We start from the raw sequence: 15,387 nt of genomic DNA, 5'->3' as shown, positions 1-15,387 counted from the left end.
ATTCCCTGGTGCCCCTGCCAGCCCCCCGGTCTCTGCTTCCCTGCCCCCCATCTCCCCCTTCCCTGCCAGCCCCCTGGTCCCCACTTCCCTGCCCCCCATTCCCTGGTGCCCCTGCCAGCCCCCCGGTCTCTGCTTCCCTGCCCCCCATCTCCCCCTTCCCTGCCAGCCCCCCGGTCCCCACTTCCCTGCCCCCCATCCCCTGCTGCCCCTGCCAGCCCCCCGGTCTCTGCTTCCCTGCCCCCCATCTCCCCATTCCCTGCCAGCCCCCACTTCCCTGCCCCCCAGCTCCCCATTCCCTGGGCCTCGTATCTGCCAGCACCCCAGTTCCCACTTCTCTGCCCCCCATCTCCCCAGTCCCTGGTGCCTTGTCCCCGCTAGCCCTCTGGTCCCCACTTCCCTGCCCCCCATTGCCCCACAAGCTTCCCATTCCCTGGTGCCTTAAACCTGCCAGCCTCTCACTGCCAGCCCTCTAGATCCCCCGCTTCCCTGCCCCTCCCCATTCCCCCAGTGCCTTATTCATGGCCAGCCCCACAGCTCTCCACCCATCCCCCAATCTGCCCTCATGTGTCCCCCCACAAACACTTCCCTCCCTGTACCCTATTGCTTCATAGGTATCCCATTCCCCCTGTGCCTTATCTTCTACCAACCCTCTCCGCCAGCCCCCATCACCCCATCCTCTGCCCCCCACACACTCCCTACACCTCGTTCCCCCCAAAGAACTCCATTCCCTCTTGTTCCTTATCCTCCCACACCCCTCCGAGCAAGGCCTCCACCCTGTGTACCTTGCCCCCAGTACTCCCAGCCCCTCTGCTCACTGCCTTGTCCCTATCCCCCTCCCCCTGCACCTTGTCCCTCTCCCAGCCCCGAGTTGTACTCCACCCACCTGAGCACATCACCTCCAGAGCTGTCTGCCCTCTGTGGCCAGGATGCTGTAAGACAAACACCGCTAACTTGGAAGTCCTGCCTGCCACGCAGATCCACAGGCTCCTCTCCTAATGACTGCGATGGACACTGCAGCCCGTTATCTGTGACCCCATATGTATAAACTTGTGCACTTGGCCTAGTGCCTCCCCTGTGTTGTGATCCCTGCTGTTTGGATGTGGGCCTGACCCCCATGTGCACCTATTTCTAAGAGGGGTCGTAATGTCGGTCTGACCCTCTTTGGGATTTCCTTAGTGCCCTTCACTCTTGCTCTGCCAAAGAGGGCTGTGTGGCACAACTTACCCCTGAAGGTCACAGGGTCTGGCTGGGAATGTGATGTGATATACAAGCTGGAGCAGGGTTGGCCCTTAGTGATGCCATGTGCAAACAGAATCCCAAAGGAAGGCTGTGGAGGAGCCAGAAACAATTGCCCCGTCTTACCTTGGAAGTGCCTGCCTGGTTTTACAGTCCAGGTAAGAATCTGACGATTGCCACATCACTTTGCACAGCCCTTGTTATTATTTACTGTTTGTTTCGCGGCAGTGTGTATGCACCACAACTAGGGGTCAGGGCCCCACTGTGCTAGACACTGTCCAAATGCATTGTGAGAGTTGTTGCCTTTCCCAGAAACCTTACAAGCTAAGAATAAGAGACCAAAGGTGGCTAAAACAGCGGCACAGCAGAACCCTGGCCCCAATGCGTTTGTGCCTAGAATCACAATCCATCCCAGCACAGAGAATGGACAGGGTGCAACACTTGGGTTATTTTATCACTTGGAGGCCTTGCAGATCAGCTGGGTTTTCAGATGTGAGCTGAAGGAAAGAGGGGCTCGTTGTGCTTCTCTTGGGCGGCTGTTTCAGGCACAAGGGCCACGTGGAAAGTGGTACAAAGTCAGCAGTGGGTGAAGGAAGGAAGGGGAGTGAGCAGGAAAGAAGCTTAAGAGGCGCATAGGTAGGCAATGAAGAGAGCAGGGATTTTGGCAGGGGTGGAGCTGCTTTGAAGGGGAGGAGAGGAAAAGCCCAGACCACATTAATATGGGGTCCAGAAAGTTCTAGGAAATCAGGCTAGACATACTCCTGTTATGGCAATAAATCTCTTGGGAACCACTCTAGCCATTGGGTACAGTATGCTGCTTACCTTTGGTCACTTTCGCCAGTTTATCCTGAGTCAACAGGTCTGACCTGTTGAGAATGTGGAATCAGTCATCTTCTGTATGACTTTGTTCACATGACTGGATGTTTCAAAACTTGTTGCTGGAAGCATAGCCCTGGAAGAACAGCAGGGAAGCCTGGAGCAGGCTCGTGTTGCAGCCAAGTTACGGAAAGGTTTCAGAGTAGCAGCCGTGTTAGTCTGTATTCGCAAAAAGAAAAGGAGTACTTGTGGCACCTTAGAGACTAACAAATTTATTTGAGCATAAGCTTTTGTGAGCTACAGCTCACTTCACCGAATGCATCCGATGAAGAGAGCTGTAGCTCACGAAAGCATATGCTCAGATAAATATGTTAGTCTCTAAGGTGCCACAGGTACTCCTTTTCAAATTACAGAAAGTGATTTTGTAAATACTTCACAGTCACTGCTGACACACAGAACTGGTTCTTCTGCCTGGTCATCCCTGAATAAGGCAAAGGTACTGAGGAGGCAGGCTCTGAACCTGGTGTCTAGGCGGGGTTAGTCAATCTAGGTTGACAATCTTCTGGTGCAGAGATGGGATCTTGACTCTCTCTCATACCTCCAGACAAAGGGAAATGGTGGCTGAGAGAATCTGCATCTCCCTTGTACTATCAGAACATGTTAGTTTTGACTTTATTTTGGCCCTGGATAAAGTCCTGCTAAGTTTAATGTCTAGCACATTTCTCCCAGCCAGCTGATTCACAGTGGGTGTGGTAGATGTCTGGCATATCCAGAAAATGATACTTGGAACCAGTGAATCCAGCCTGGGTGGGGTTCTGATCCCAACAAATTAATCAAGGGTCTGTAACATTTCACCTTTTCACTTAGTAAAAGTCAAAACCTAGGGCTGGGTTTTGAACAGGGCTAGAGAATTTCCTGGTCAATATTTGCAGTTGCATGTGCTAATCCCATCTCACGCTCCAGTGGGTAAACTGAGCTCATGTACAGTGTTTCACAAGCTTTGTGGCATGAGACCCCCACCTTGTCCATTGGTGGAGGGACAGTGGGGTGTGAATACCAGACTAGATAGACCAAGGTTTTGGATTCAGGGTTGCAAATCCTGGGCTCCTGAGAGGAAAGAGAGAACTTGGGACAGTCAGTGGTAAGTAATTTCTATTGGCAGCATGTCAGCTGTGGGTATAGTAGTAATCTCAAGGAGGGAACATCCTCTAATGTTTAGAGAAGGGGCCTGGCATGTTCACGGCTGTAGCGCTGACTCGCTGTGCAAACTTGGGCAAGTCACTTCACCCCTCTGAGCCTCAGTTCCTCCATCTATAAGTGAGGGTTTAAGTCTCTTTGACCTCAAGAGAGTTAGGAGGATGAGTGTTTGTAACACACGGACATCCCAATCCTGCAAGATCATGAAGGCAGACCCCTGTGTCTGTGTCGATCTCAGGGCAGGATCTGGTCCCTAGGTAGCCTCTGATAAGTGATGCTATAGAAGAGCAAAGTACTAGAGAGCTGGCAATAACGTAAGGACATAAATATTTGCTTTTAGTCACAGATTGGAAATATCGGCAGAAAACACTGGTCGGCGATTTGTCTGGCAAGCCCAGGCGGTCTGCTGGCTGCTGTTGGGGGCCTGTGATCTCAGAACGAGACACCCGCGGACAGAGCACGGGGGGCCGGGGCTGCCGGGTGCCGTCCCCGCCTCCGCGGCAGGGTGGGGCTCACGGCTTAGCCTCCCCGCGCCTCAGGCAGGTTGTCCACGGGAAGCCGATACACCGGCTCGCACCCTGCGAAAGGCGCCCCGTAAGCGCGAAATACGAGCCCCCGCTCTTGTGAGGAAGAGGCGGCCGCGGGAGGCCCAGGGGCTGGGGTTCGGCCCCCGGGTTTCGGAGCAGCAGCCGCGTTGGTCTGTATCCGCAGAAAGAGCAGGAGGACTTGCGGCACCGTAGAGACCAGCCCATTTATTTGAGCACAAGCTTTCGTGAGCTGCAGCCCACTGCGTCGGAGGCCTGCCGGCCCTAGCTGTCGCTGCCCTTCGCGGGGTCTCCTCCTGCGAGCCGCGCCGCTTCAAGGGGGAGCGGCCTGCAGAGAGGCGGGGCCCGGCGGGCCCGGCCCCCGTGTCAGGCCACAAGGGGGAGGTGCCCCGGGGGGCGGGGGGGGCATCGTCCGCGGCGCGGCAGCGGGGGGTGCGCGGCGCAGGACGCGAGCCAAGGCCTCATGACGGACCGAGCGGGCGGCCCCTGGGGGGCGACTCTCGAGCCGGCCGAGCGCGTGCCGGTCAAACCACGGCCGGCGACCCAATGGAGCGCCGCGCGGGGAGCACGTGGCCCGCCGCGCGCGCTCGCCCGCTCCGCGCCCCGCCCAGGGGCAGGGCCGGCGGGGCCAAGAACTACAACTCCCACCAGCCCCCGGGGCGGGGCGGGGCGGTGGCGCCTGGGGCACGTGGGGAGCGCGCGGGCCAATCCCCGCGCGCGGGGCGCCCCCTGGCCCCAGGAGCCGCGGGGCGGGCGCCGAACAAAAGGAGCCAGCGAGCGGCCGGCGGGGCGGGCACAGGCCGGGAGCGGAGCCGCGCTCGCACCGGGGTGAGTCCGCAGCTCGTCTGGGGGCAGAGGCGCCCCTCCCATGCCAGGGCCCTTTGCAAAACGCCGGGGTGCGGTGGGGAGAGGAGGGGGAGCCGGGGTGCGGTGGGGCGAGGGGTCGGGGTGCAATGGGGTGCGGTAGGGAGAGGGGGCGGGGTGCGGTGGGGAGAGGAGAGGTGGCGGGTCGGGGTGCAATGGGGTGGGGAGAGGTGGCGGGTCGGGGTGCAATGGGGCGGGGTGCGGTGGGGAGAGGAGAGGTGGCGGGTCGGGGTGCAATGGGGCGGGGTGCGGTGGGGAGAGGAGAGGTGGCGGGTCGGGGTGCAATGGGGCGGGGTGCGGTGGGGAGAGGTGGCGGGGTGCGGTGGGGAGAGGAGAGGTGGCGGGTCGGGGTGCAATGGGGCGGGGTGCGGTGGGGAGGGGAGAGGGGTCGGGGTGCAATGGGATGGGGAGAGGGGGCGGGTCGGGGTGCAATGGGGCGGGGTGCGGTGGGGAGGGTTGGGGAGGGGAGCTGGGGTGCAATGGGGGGCGGGCGCTTCCTGGCTCTGCTTCTGGCCAAGCCGGGCCGGCTCGCAGGGCCGCAGCGAGGAGCAGCAGCGGCAGGTCGGGACTCGTGCCTGGAAGAGGCTGGCGGGGGAGGCGAGGCCGATCGCTGCCGGAACGGGCGGCGTGTCCGTGGCGGCGGGCGTGGGCTGGCGGGCGCTGGGCCGCGCTCTGCAGGTGGCCGTGCGGGGCGGTGTGCATGTGGCAGGGATGCGCACTTCATTTTACACGCTGCTGCTGCTGCGTGTCTGGCTCTGCTCTGGTGTACGAGGCTCAGTGCTGCTGACCTGGCCTGACACAGAGCTAATTTTCCACTGCCCTGGACCTTGTGCGGTTATTTACACCAGTGCAAAGTCCGTGGGAAACGCCAGCCGTGTGATCTGGTAGCCGCTCACCAGTGCAGCCTGAGTGTGTAAATGGCAGCACAAGGTGAGAACGGGGCACTAAGGCTCCCTTGCCGGGGCCGACACAATTTCAAAACCTTGCTACTGTAAGTTTTTGGCTGTATAGAAACTGCAGTATCCCTGGAAGAATCTGGACTTCCTTATGGAGGCAAAGTCAGGAATGAGGAATTAACTAAGCAAATAATTCTCCTTTGATCTGACTTTACTTTTTTTTAAAGTTACAGGTGTGACAAGAATTATGAAAGTCCAGGAGCCATAGACCCAGCCTGACAAATTGTCAGCAATGTTTATTATTCCAATAAATCAAACTACTAGATAACCTAGATTAATTTTTCCTTCCTTCTCTGGCATGTTCGCATCTCTGTCTGCTTTATCATTATTACATCGTGCTGCCACTGCCTCATCTGTTGTCTCATAGAACCTTTTAAATACCTCTCTCAATTTTCCCATTTAACAAGTTTTATATCGTACTGACTCTGACAGCAATTGAAGGTATGCCTATTCGGCCAGTTGTCATGTGAAGCAGTAATCCATTCTAAAGGGAAAATACCCAGATTAGTTTTCAGTAACCGCCCCTGCAAGACATTGTAGCTGCATTGACGTTTTCAGAAAGCTAAGAGCTGTGCCCAAGACTGGTATTTTTGCAAAATGCGTCTTTGAGCTTAGATCCTCCTCCTCCTCCTTGAAATGCAGAAGAATTTCAAGAGAGTTTAGTTCTTGCCTGATTATCCAGGCTCTGAGATGCTATGTAGAACCTTAAATGTTCACGTCCTCTGGTTTCTGTCTTATCTGTCAATTGCTTCTTAGCACTCATTCTTTCACCTTCAGTCTTGCAGATTTGGCATAACTAAGGCAGTTGCTAGATAACAATCAAACTCCTGGGTCTTGTGTACTTTGTGTAAAGTCGTAGCACTAATTAATTTAAAATCACTTTATTTGTGTAGTCTCTGGTGTTGTGATTCAGATCTTGATGAGAATGAATTAACACCCTTGTAATAGGGGTTTACATATCTTGGTGTCAGATTTATTGACCTCTAGGCATTGTTGTCATTGCTATGTGAGATATTTGAGCCCCATAAGTTGCAGGTCTCATTCTCCTTTCCTGGGATCTCTTATTTTTGAGGGGGAGGAAGCCGGAGGTGGTGGTGATATACTGGAGGTATTTACTCTTTACACTGGTCCCAATAGCTCTTCTGGTCTGCTACATATTACAGATGAACTATAAAAAGCCCTGGAAGGAAGACTTCTGTGTGTTGCTACTATACCCAGGGTTTCTGTAACACTGAGGCCAACGGTTGAAGATGGGGAGTAGTGTGGTCTGAACATGGAGCTGGGAATCGGGAACTCCTGGGTTCTGATTTCAGCTCTGTGACTTTGGCAAGACACTTCACCTCTCTGGAGGGTTCTGAGATCTTGGCTGAAAAGACATAATAAACATACCACCTTATTTCAAATGAGCTTAGCACAAACATGAATTATAATAAGCCTGGATAAATGGCTCTTGTTTTCTTTGTTGGATCACAAAGATTTGATTTCTTTGTCTGTTCAAATAGTCTGTCTAGGATTGGTCTGTTCTAGTGCTTGTGCTGTGGCAGTTCCTCAAGTCTGGATCCAGAGACCCTTTGGGGGTCTTATCCCTTCTTACTGGCTGCTGTGTTCTCTGGTGAAATGACTGAGAAGCCTGTCTGACCTCTCATCCCAGCTGTGAATAGAACCAAAGGCTTCGTAGGTTTTCTAAACAACCACTTCCCAAGGTCTCTCTTGCCTGCTTGTTTCAGACACCTCTTCCTCTTTTGCTGCTCTTCAAAATTCTTTTGCTTTAAACTTCACATTTCTCTGCCCAGAACTGCATTTTTCAGCTGCATCCAAGCATTTAAAGGTCCAAGCTGAAATCCTATCTGTATGTTGAATATATTATGCCTAGCTCTTCTGTTTAACTTCCTAATATCCTATCAGCCACATCCTTTAAATGTATTTATATCCCAGTAGTGCCCACAATGTGCAGAGCACTGTACCAAGCCCACTCTTCCCCCCCCCCACCCCCCCCGAACTGATGGTATGACTGGTTCCTTTTGGCCATAGTAATTCTTTATTCTAACGCAAAATAAACCCTTGATACAGGGACGTGTTTCAGCCTCCTTCCAAGCAGGGGACTCCCAATGACACTACTGGGGAGTTCTACACAAACAGTGAGGGTAGAATTTGGATACTAACAGTTCAGAGTGCTGTCCAAGCAGTTCTCTTACACCTGTCCCAGGAGGCAGGGCTGTACTGTCACTGCCCATTTTACAGATGGAGAAAGGTGTTAAGGGACTTGCCCAAAGGTACAGAGGGAAAAGAAGTTAGAGCTGGGTTCAGAACTGCCAGCCCTCTGCTCAGGGCATTAGATCACTCCCATCTCTCCCTTTAGTCAATGTTCAGTTCTCTGTATTGGTGGTGTGTTTCTCTGTTCCTGTGGGGAACAAGATGGGGGACCTAGTGCCTCAAGAGCCAGGGATTCAAACTCTAGTCTCCTACATGGCAATAAGGACCTCTTGGTTTTTGATCCTGTTGTAGCTGAATGGTGCTGGGATTTAGGATTTCATACAGAAATAATCTGACATCCAAGGATTAAATGGATGCTTGTGTTTACTGTGTGTTGTCTCCCTTGATCCTTCCTTAAACAATGTCAGCCTCTTAACTCTTTCCAGAGACCCTAAATGACATCTCTGGAATTGGAGAGGGAAAAACAAACACCAGGAGTGTAAACTCTCCATCTTCACTTTCTGAACTGTCCTCCTTCCATGCCCTTTGATAAGACCCTGCCTATGCTATGATCAGAACTAGGTATGTTGTTACCAGAAAGGAGCTGATGTGGCTTGCCTTGCCACTGTGGGCTGGGATTGTTATTTGTTGGTCTTGGTGTTAATGAATGACCTGGAAAGGGGTGTGGTCTACAGCATGGTGATGTAATTCTCAAAAAAACAAACTATTGATGAGAATCTCGTCTACTAGCATCAGAAGTGTTCAAGTGTGTGACTGCAGTTAGCTAGCATGGTTCTGAACCAAGTGTGGACAAGACATAAGTAAGCCCCTGGTTTGCTTCCATGTAACAGGCCTGGTCTGCACTGAGGAGGGGTGGGGGGAATTGATCTAAGTTAAGCAACTTCAGCTACGTGAATAGCTGTGGTAAGTCGACGACTGACGCTCCCCCGTCGACTCTGCTTCTTGCTCCAGTGGAGTACCGGAATCAATGCGTAAGTGCTCGGTGGTTGATTTATTGCTTTTAGACTAGATGTGATAAATCGACCCCTGCTGGATTGATCGCTGCCCGTCGATCCAGCGGGTAATGTAGACAAGACCTGAGAGCAGAATACCATGAACTCGAGTGGGAACTGGACCTGTGATTGGAACGGGGTCCAATATGAGCGGAACTTGGCACAGTGTCTTAATCTCTCTCATTTCCATAGCTGCTCTTCCCCCTCCCCTAGTGAGAATACAGGTGTTCCTCAATTTTGAGTGCCTGGTCCTAGTAACAGGAAGGAAGATTAATAGCAAGATATGACCTCTTACCTATCTTCAAAAGAGCCTGTAAAACTGAAGCAACTGAGATAAAGCCTGAAATTATCATGTGTCTGTGTCCATATCCACAGCTACTGTGTGCTGATAGCTCCCATGGAAAGCTTTGACCTCAGTGTCTTGTATTTCTAGAGTGTTTTGAAGCAGCACTGGCATGTCACCTTGAAGGAAGCTCCGGTGAGCTACTAAGATGAATAAACACTTTGCTCTGTCAAGTGTGACTGGATATTTGATACCCAAGCAGTGAGCTCCATGCTGTCTTGGGAAACCAGGGTATTAGTTCAGACATTTTCTGTCATGAAAAAGAGGGGCAGATTTGGCCACAACAGCTAAGATTTTTGGCTGGGCCTATCCAGAGTTCAGCTTTGTTAGTTGATGCTAAATATCTATTACTGGTTTGACAAACAAGATTCATAAACATGGTTCCCAGCAGTTCTGGCAAACCAACTCTGTGGCAGTTGGTTTGACTTTTCACTTCTGAAAAGCAAGGGGCCAGCTGAATGAATGACGAGGAAGGCCCGGCATTGCTGGCATGAGCTCAGCTTGGAAGGGGAAGATCATTGTTTTATAATTAAATCAGCAGAAACCAATCTGCCATCTGTTGCATTAGAGAGGGAGTTTAAAAGTTCCTCTCTGCTGGTAGCGCTAGGTAAACAGGAACTCTATATCCAGGATCTAACAGAGACCGTGCTTGGGTGCCCTTGCTCCTAGGAAAGGCTTTTCTCTGGAGGTGAGCAGGGAAATTGTTCTAAGAAGAATACGTGATTTTTTTCTCTTCCCCCCCCCCCCCTTCCCCTAAGCTTCAAAAATTGCTGCTTCATAGATCTGAACTGAGCATTAGATGGGACACTTAACTCAAATGTCATCTTGGTAACTGCTCCTGAAGAGACACTTAAGATTTTGTAGCTCTGTACTGACCAGTTATAAGTTCCTCTTGTTACCAACACCAATTTCACAATTTTCCCAGAAATGGTGGCTGATGTCACATAGTGGCAAATTTTAGTTTAAATATTCCCAACAGATTTTCCTTCCTAAACAAATTTTGACAATTTTTACTAGAGGGAATGGCTTAGTGGCCCTGCTCTGAAATCCCTAAACTACTGGGTCCTCTTTTCTTTCCCAGTTAGACAAATCTGAGTTCCATTCTGTTTCAGGTGTGTAGTTTCTTTTGGAGCACTCTTTAAAATCCAGTATCTCACTTGCTCTTAGTGGACACTGCAGATCCCAGGGAACTCTTTTCAGAAGTTGAGGAGGGGGTTTTGCCCTGATTCCTTTGCCTAAAATGCCCCATCTGACTTCCCCTATCCTGTGCACTAGGTGGTATTTTGCCTTCAGCTGGCCCTCACCAGATCAGGTTATATGCATCTGTCAAGTTACAGCAGAGTCAGCGTTCAGCCACTCAGACCTATCTAGCTTGTCATCGTCAGTATGAACATTTTTTTTCTTCTCCCTTGTTAATGTGCTTGAATGACTTTCCTGAGAACAAATCCTTCTAGGAGCTTTGACAGGTGACATCTGTTTTGGCAGAGAGAAGTAAATATTTCTGAGCCCCAGAGAACGTGACTTAGTCTGTCAGTTTCCTGTACCCTCTCTGGAGTTCCTAATGAGCATTGGGATGTCTGTAAAGATGGTATCTATTTATGAACTAGTAACGTTTTGAAAACTCATGATTTTCTTAACACAGTAACTGGCATCTTTCTACAGGAAACCAACCCCAGAGTGGATAGACCCTCACAGTTTAATTGAAAGCCTTTTGGAAGAACCATGTTGAATTGTGTTTAGCAACTGGCCCAGCAAAGTAGTGGGAGTAGCTTACCCTCTTGCCAAGTAATGTGTGTCCACTCCCGTATATATAATTTCTCCTTACAGCAGGAAGGGATAGGAATTGGGAATGGCCAGGGATTTGTCTAGCCCAGTCTGTGGAAGAAGCAAGTACAAGCAGTTTCAGAGGTAGGTGCAAAGCCCTGCAATAGACAATTTATGGAATAACCTGTCCAGAGGGGAAGTTTCTTCCTAAATCTGTTGGTTTAAACCATGAAATAGGAGGGCTGATATCCTCTTACAGATTGGCTGGAAGTATATGGCCTTCAGAACATAACCGTAGGTTCTCATTTTCCATTTACATATCCAGTCCTCTTTTAAAGTTACTAGGCTTTTTGGTAGAAAGTAAATGTTATATTATTTATGGGCTGAGTTTGTGGGGCCTTACACTTAGCTCCGTGGCATTCCTCTCTGCTTGTTTCTGTCTGGATGTAACACAGTGAATTTTGAACATGGCATCTGATCAATTCCACCATTTCAGGGAATGTTCTAGGCACTGATGGGCAGAAGAATCCTGTTTGATTTTGGTGAAAATCAGAAGACTGAAAAGGGAGAGACATGGGGGACACATGGAGCCCCTGGCATCTGGTTAGCGGAGCCAGCAGCTTGAACCTCTTTAATTGAAGGGGGAGATTAGGTGTGGACACAGAACCCTTCACGTGGGCGGGGTGTCATTTCGGGGGGTACACAGCATCCCTGGCATGGGAGGAGGGGGGTGGAAACTCATAGAACCCCAGCATGTGGCAGAGGGGAATGGGGAGCACAGAGATACTGCCCCGATGGGGCGAGGGAAAGGAGACACCCTGAGCCCCTGGCATGAGGGGTGGGGGATTACAGTGAATCCCTGACATAGAGGGGGATGGCAAGATGGCTCACAGGGAGCTTTTGGGGAATGGAGGAATTCAAGAAGCCCCTGGTATGTGCAGTGAGCTTGGCCTGCAGAAGCAACAAAGTGTGCAACCCTCTAGTTGTTCATCTTCTTGACTCTCACCCTCCTAAAAATGTAGACCTTTGTAGTCAACTAGATTTTCCTTGTTTTCTATCTAGTGGTTTCTAGCTAGATTGGGCTGGGCAGAGTCCTCTTCGTTCAGGACCCTCTGTCTAAGAAGGAGATTCCCTATCCAAATACCTCCGTAGCTGGGTCCAGGGTTGGGTTTAAGGATTTTCTGTTTGGCTGGGCTGATTTCTAATAATTTTGTCCTTTTCTTGACATGAGGTTGGTACTTTCTGGACCACTTAGTCCAGTTCTGCGGTTATAATTTTAACCACAGTATTGTGCCCTTATGACCTAAAATACAGTGAATTAAAAATCTTCTGTTTTTGTAGTAGAACATTCCATGCTGAAAGATTGTTCAACCCCTGGTGTGGAATCATTCAGATGGTCTTCCCACAAAAATGCATCTACTGCAGGGTGTGAAAACAGAGCTAGAATCTTGGGCCAGAATCGGATCCAGATAGTCTGCAAAACCCCTTTTTTTTTTTTTCCCCCCTCAGTAAGTTGGGGAATGAGGATGTGTTCTGGAATATGGAGGCTATTCTGAGGCCCAGTGTGGAGGTTGGGAGTAGGGGCTGTTTTTATTTTTCTTTGGCTGATTTGTGGTCATGTTCTGACCTCTTCATCCATCAGGGAGTAGCTTGAATCTCCCCCGAGATGTGCCTGGCCCTTCCTGTCACTTTCTTCATATGACCAACATATGTAGAGGAACAGAGCATCAAGTCACCGGAGTTCACTGGGAAGCATGCGCCCTTCAAAAAGCAAGAAAACTCCTCAGACCTCTCCAGTTTAATAGTCATTTAATCTTTTTTTTTTGCCCTTCTGATGTTGGTATATAACGTTAATGGTGCTCCTTGAAAAGCTGTTGAGTTTTACACCCTTGCAGATCATGCTACTGCGTTCAAAGCACACCCTCAAAATCACTTTTGTTGCAGAGATTGTTCTTTTGCAAAGCCTCTGTAAACACAGCGAGATCTATTCAAGGCACGTGTGAAGGCTGGTTCCATGAGAAATCAATGTCTCATAAAAAGTAAATTATGTTAAATGTAATTCTTACTACAGTGATTGACCCATCAGAAAAGGCAGGGTACATGGCTTTCATTCAGCAGAGCTCTCTGTTTGCGCATACAAAGGAGCAAAGTATCATGCAGCTGATTCAAATAAATGTCTGTGGCATATTCTGAAGTTAAGTCTGGACCAACCGCTCTGAAATGCCAACTAATTGTCCTTTGGTCTGTTGTCTTGTCTCCCATTCAACTGTGCTTCCACCATTCTCCTTTCAGTGAGGATGGGATGATAATAATGAAATAACTGGATCCTAGCAGTAAGCCTGTGTGCCATGCCTACATAGGGTTCCTAGAATGGCTCCTTGGCTAGCCAAAGAGTGTTGTGGATTAGCAATCTAACAGGTTCACCAACTTTATCCCACGCCTCCCTTGAGTTGAGGAATGTTGCCAAGGTCCTGACCCTATAGCAGCAGGTGTAGGGGTCTGCCTATGTGCATGTAGCTTGCAGGATTGCAGCCTAATGCTGCAAGAAGACTGTAATCTGATTTGACCAGGAAAGCAAAAACAACAGGGTCTCAGCAAGCAAATGGACAGGAGGTGGGGGTGACCCTGGGGCTTGTGTGTGTCTGTATGGGAGACTTTTATTTATTGGCCCAGAGGAGCTGAGCGCCCACTGCTCCCACTGGCAGTAGGTATAGCTGTGAGGCCCTCCGTGCTTGAAATGAGCCTATGAGGTTTGGGACCTGACCTACTTAACTGTTGGAAAACAACAAGGTCTTTTTGCAGTAAATGTTACATGCACTTCACTTCGAGTTGGTGCTATTGCTCGAATGTTTGCTAAAGAACAGGTACAAACAATTAGCCGGGCCTGCTCTGAGTGTCTTAGTGACCGATTGGCAGACCTGCACTCTGTGCATAGAGCAGGCATCTGCTGATGTATTGTGGAAATTTTTCTGCTGACTGTTGCGCAGAACAGTTCTGCAGATAGTAGCATATTTTCAGTTTTCTCTATCCCCATGCTCATGGGAATAGCAGGGTCAGTGCTGCTGAAGAGCTTAACTATGATAGTCCTACTGCTTCTGCCCCCACCAATTTTATTACTAAGCAACCCTTGAATGAAAGCAGGGTCTTTGTTGCTTTTAACATTTTAGCTGCTGCCAGTGTCATAACCCTTTGGCCTCGCCATTCTTGCCACAGCAGCTGTGATGTCACAAACTCAGGACAATGAGGTCAGGTGGGGAACAAGCAGCGAGAGCAGCTGAATTAATAGAGAATACAAATTTTGTAAAGCCTTTGAGCTTTTTGTGGGCTTGCAGTGTCATAACCCACAATAACAGCACTCTTGCCTTTCTATCAGAGGCTCTCAAAGCAGTTTGTATACTCCAGGTTTAACAACTGCCCAGTGGATTAGGTTAGTATTCCCCCATTTTACAGATTTTGGGCAGGGGGAGAACAAAACAGACACAGGAAGCCTCTGGTCATGAAGAGTTCCAAGGTCACACAGTGAATCGATGCCAGAATGACACTAAACTGGAAGAAGTGGTAGATACACTGGAGAGTAGGGATAGGATACAGGGGGACCTTAGACAAATTAGAGGATTGGGCCAAAAGAAATCTGATGAGGTTCAACAAGGACAAGTGCAAAGTCCTGCACTTAGGATGGAAGAATCCCATGCACTGCTACAGACTAGGGACCGAGTGGCTAGGCAGCAGTTCTGCAGAAAAGGACCTAGGGGTTACAGTGGACAAGAAGCTGGCTATGAGCACTGTTCCCTCTAAGCTGTGTGCGTGCGCAAACGGTGAAACACCGCACGCACAGAAGCATAACAATTTGTACAGAAGAAATTTTTTGCACACACGGCCTGTCAAAAATTAGAGGGAACACTGGCTATGAGTCAGTGTGCCCTTGTTGCCAAGAAAGCTAACGGCATTTTGGGCTGTATAAGTATAAGCATTTCCAGCAGATCAAGAGATGTGATCATTCCTCTCTATTCAGCATTGGTGAGGTCTCATCTGGAGTACTGTGTCCAGTTTTGGGCCCCACACTACAAGAAGGATGTGGAAAAATTGGAAAGAGTGCAGCAGAGGGCAATAAAAATGATTAGGGAACTGGAGTACATGATTTATGAGGAGAGGCTGAGGGAACTGGGGGTGTTTAGTCTGCAGAAGAGAGGAGTGAGGGGGGATTTGATAGTTGCTTTCAACTACCTGAAGGGGGGTCCAAAGAGGATGGATCTAGACTGTTCTCAGTGGTACCAGATGATAGAACAAGGAGTAATGGTCTCAAGTTGCAGTGGGGGAGGTTTAGGTTGGATATTAGGAAAAACTTTTGCACTAGGAGGGTGGTGAAGCACTGGAATGGGTTACCTAGGGAGGTGGTGGAATCTCCTTCCTTGGAAGTTTTTAAGGTCAGGCTTGACAAAGCCCTGGCTGGGATGATTTAG

At 50.1% G+C, this 15,387-nt stretch overlaps 1 protein-coding gene across 3 annotated transcripts in view; it reads left to right on the top strand.

Annotated features, from left to right (window-relative positions):
* The first annotated feature begins 4,517 nt into the window (after nt 1–4,517).
* Nucleotides 4,518–15,387, top strand: part of ACLY (ATP citrate lyase) — a 48,084-nt gene continuing 37,214 nt past the window's right edge. For all 3 annotated transcript variants that reach the window (XM_074940997.1, XM_074940995.1, XM_074940996.1), the window contains exon 1: nt 4,518–4,622. The gene's annotated coding sequence lies outside the window, so the exon portion shown is untranslated. The remainder of the gene's footprint in view (nt 4,623–15,387) is intronic.

The sequence above is a fragment of the Natator depressus genome, chromosome 27, assembly GCF_965152275.1.
Source record: "Natator depressus isolate rNatDep1 chromosome 27, rNatDep2.hap1, whole genome shotgun sequence".
Taxonomy (NCBI): Eukaryota; Metazoa; Chordata; order Testudines; family Cheloniidae; genus Natator; species Natator depressus.
The sequence above is the reverse complement of the archived record's forward strand: the minus strand, read 5'-3'. Positions and strand labels throughout refer to the sequence as shown.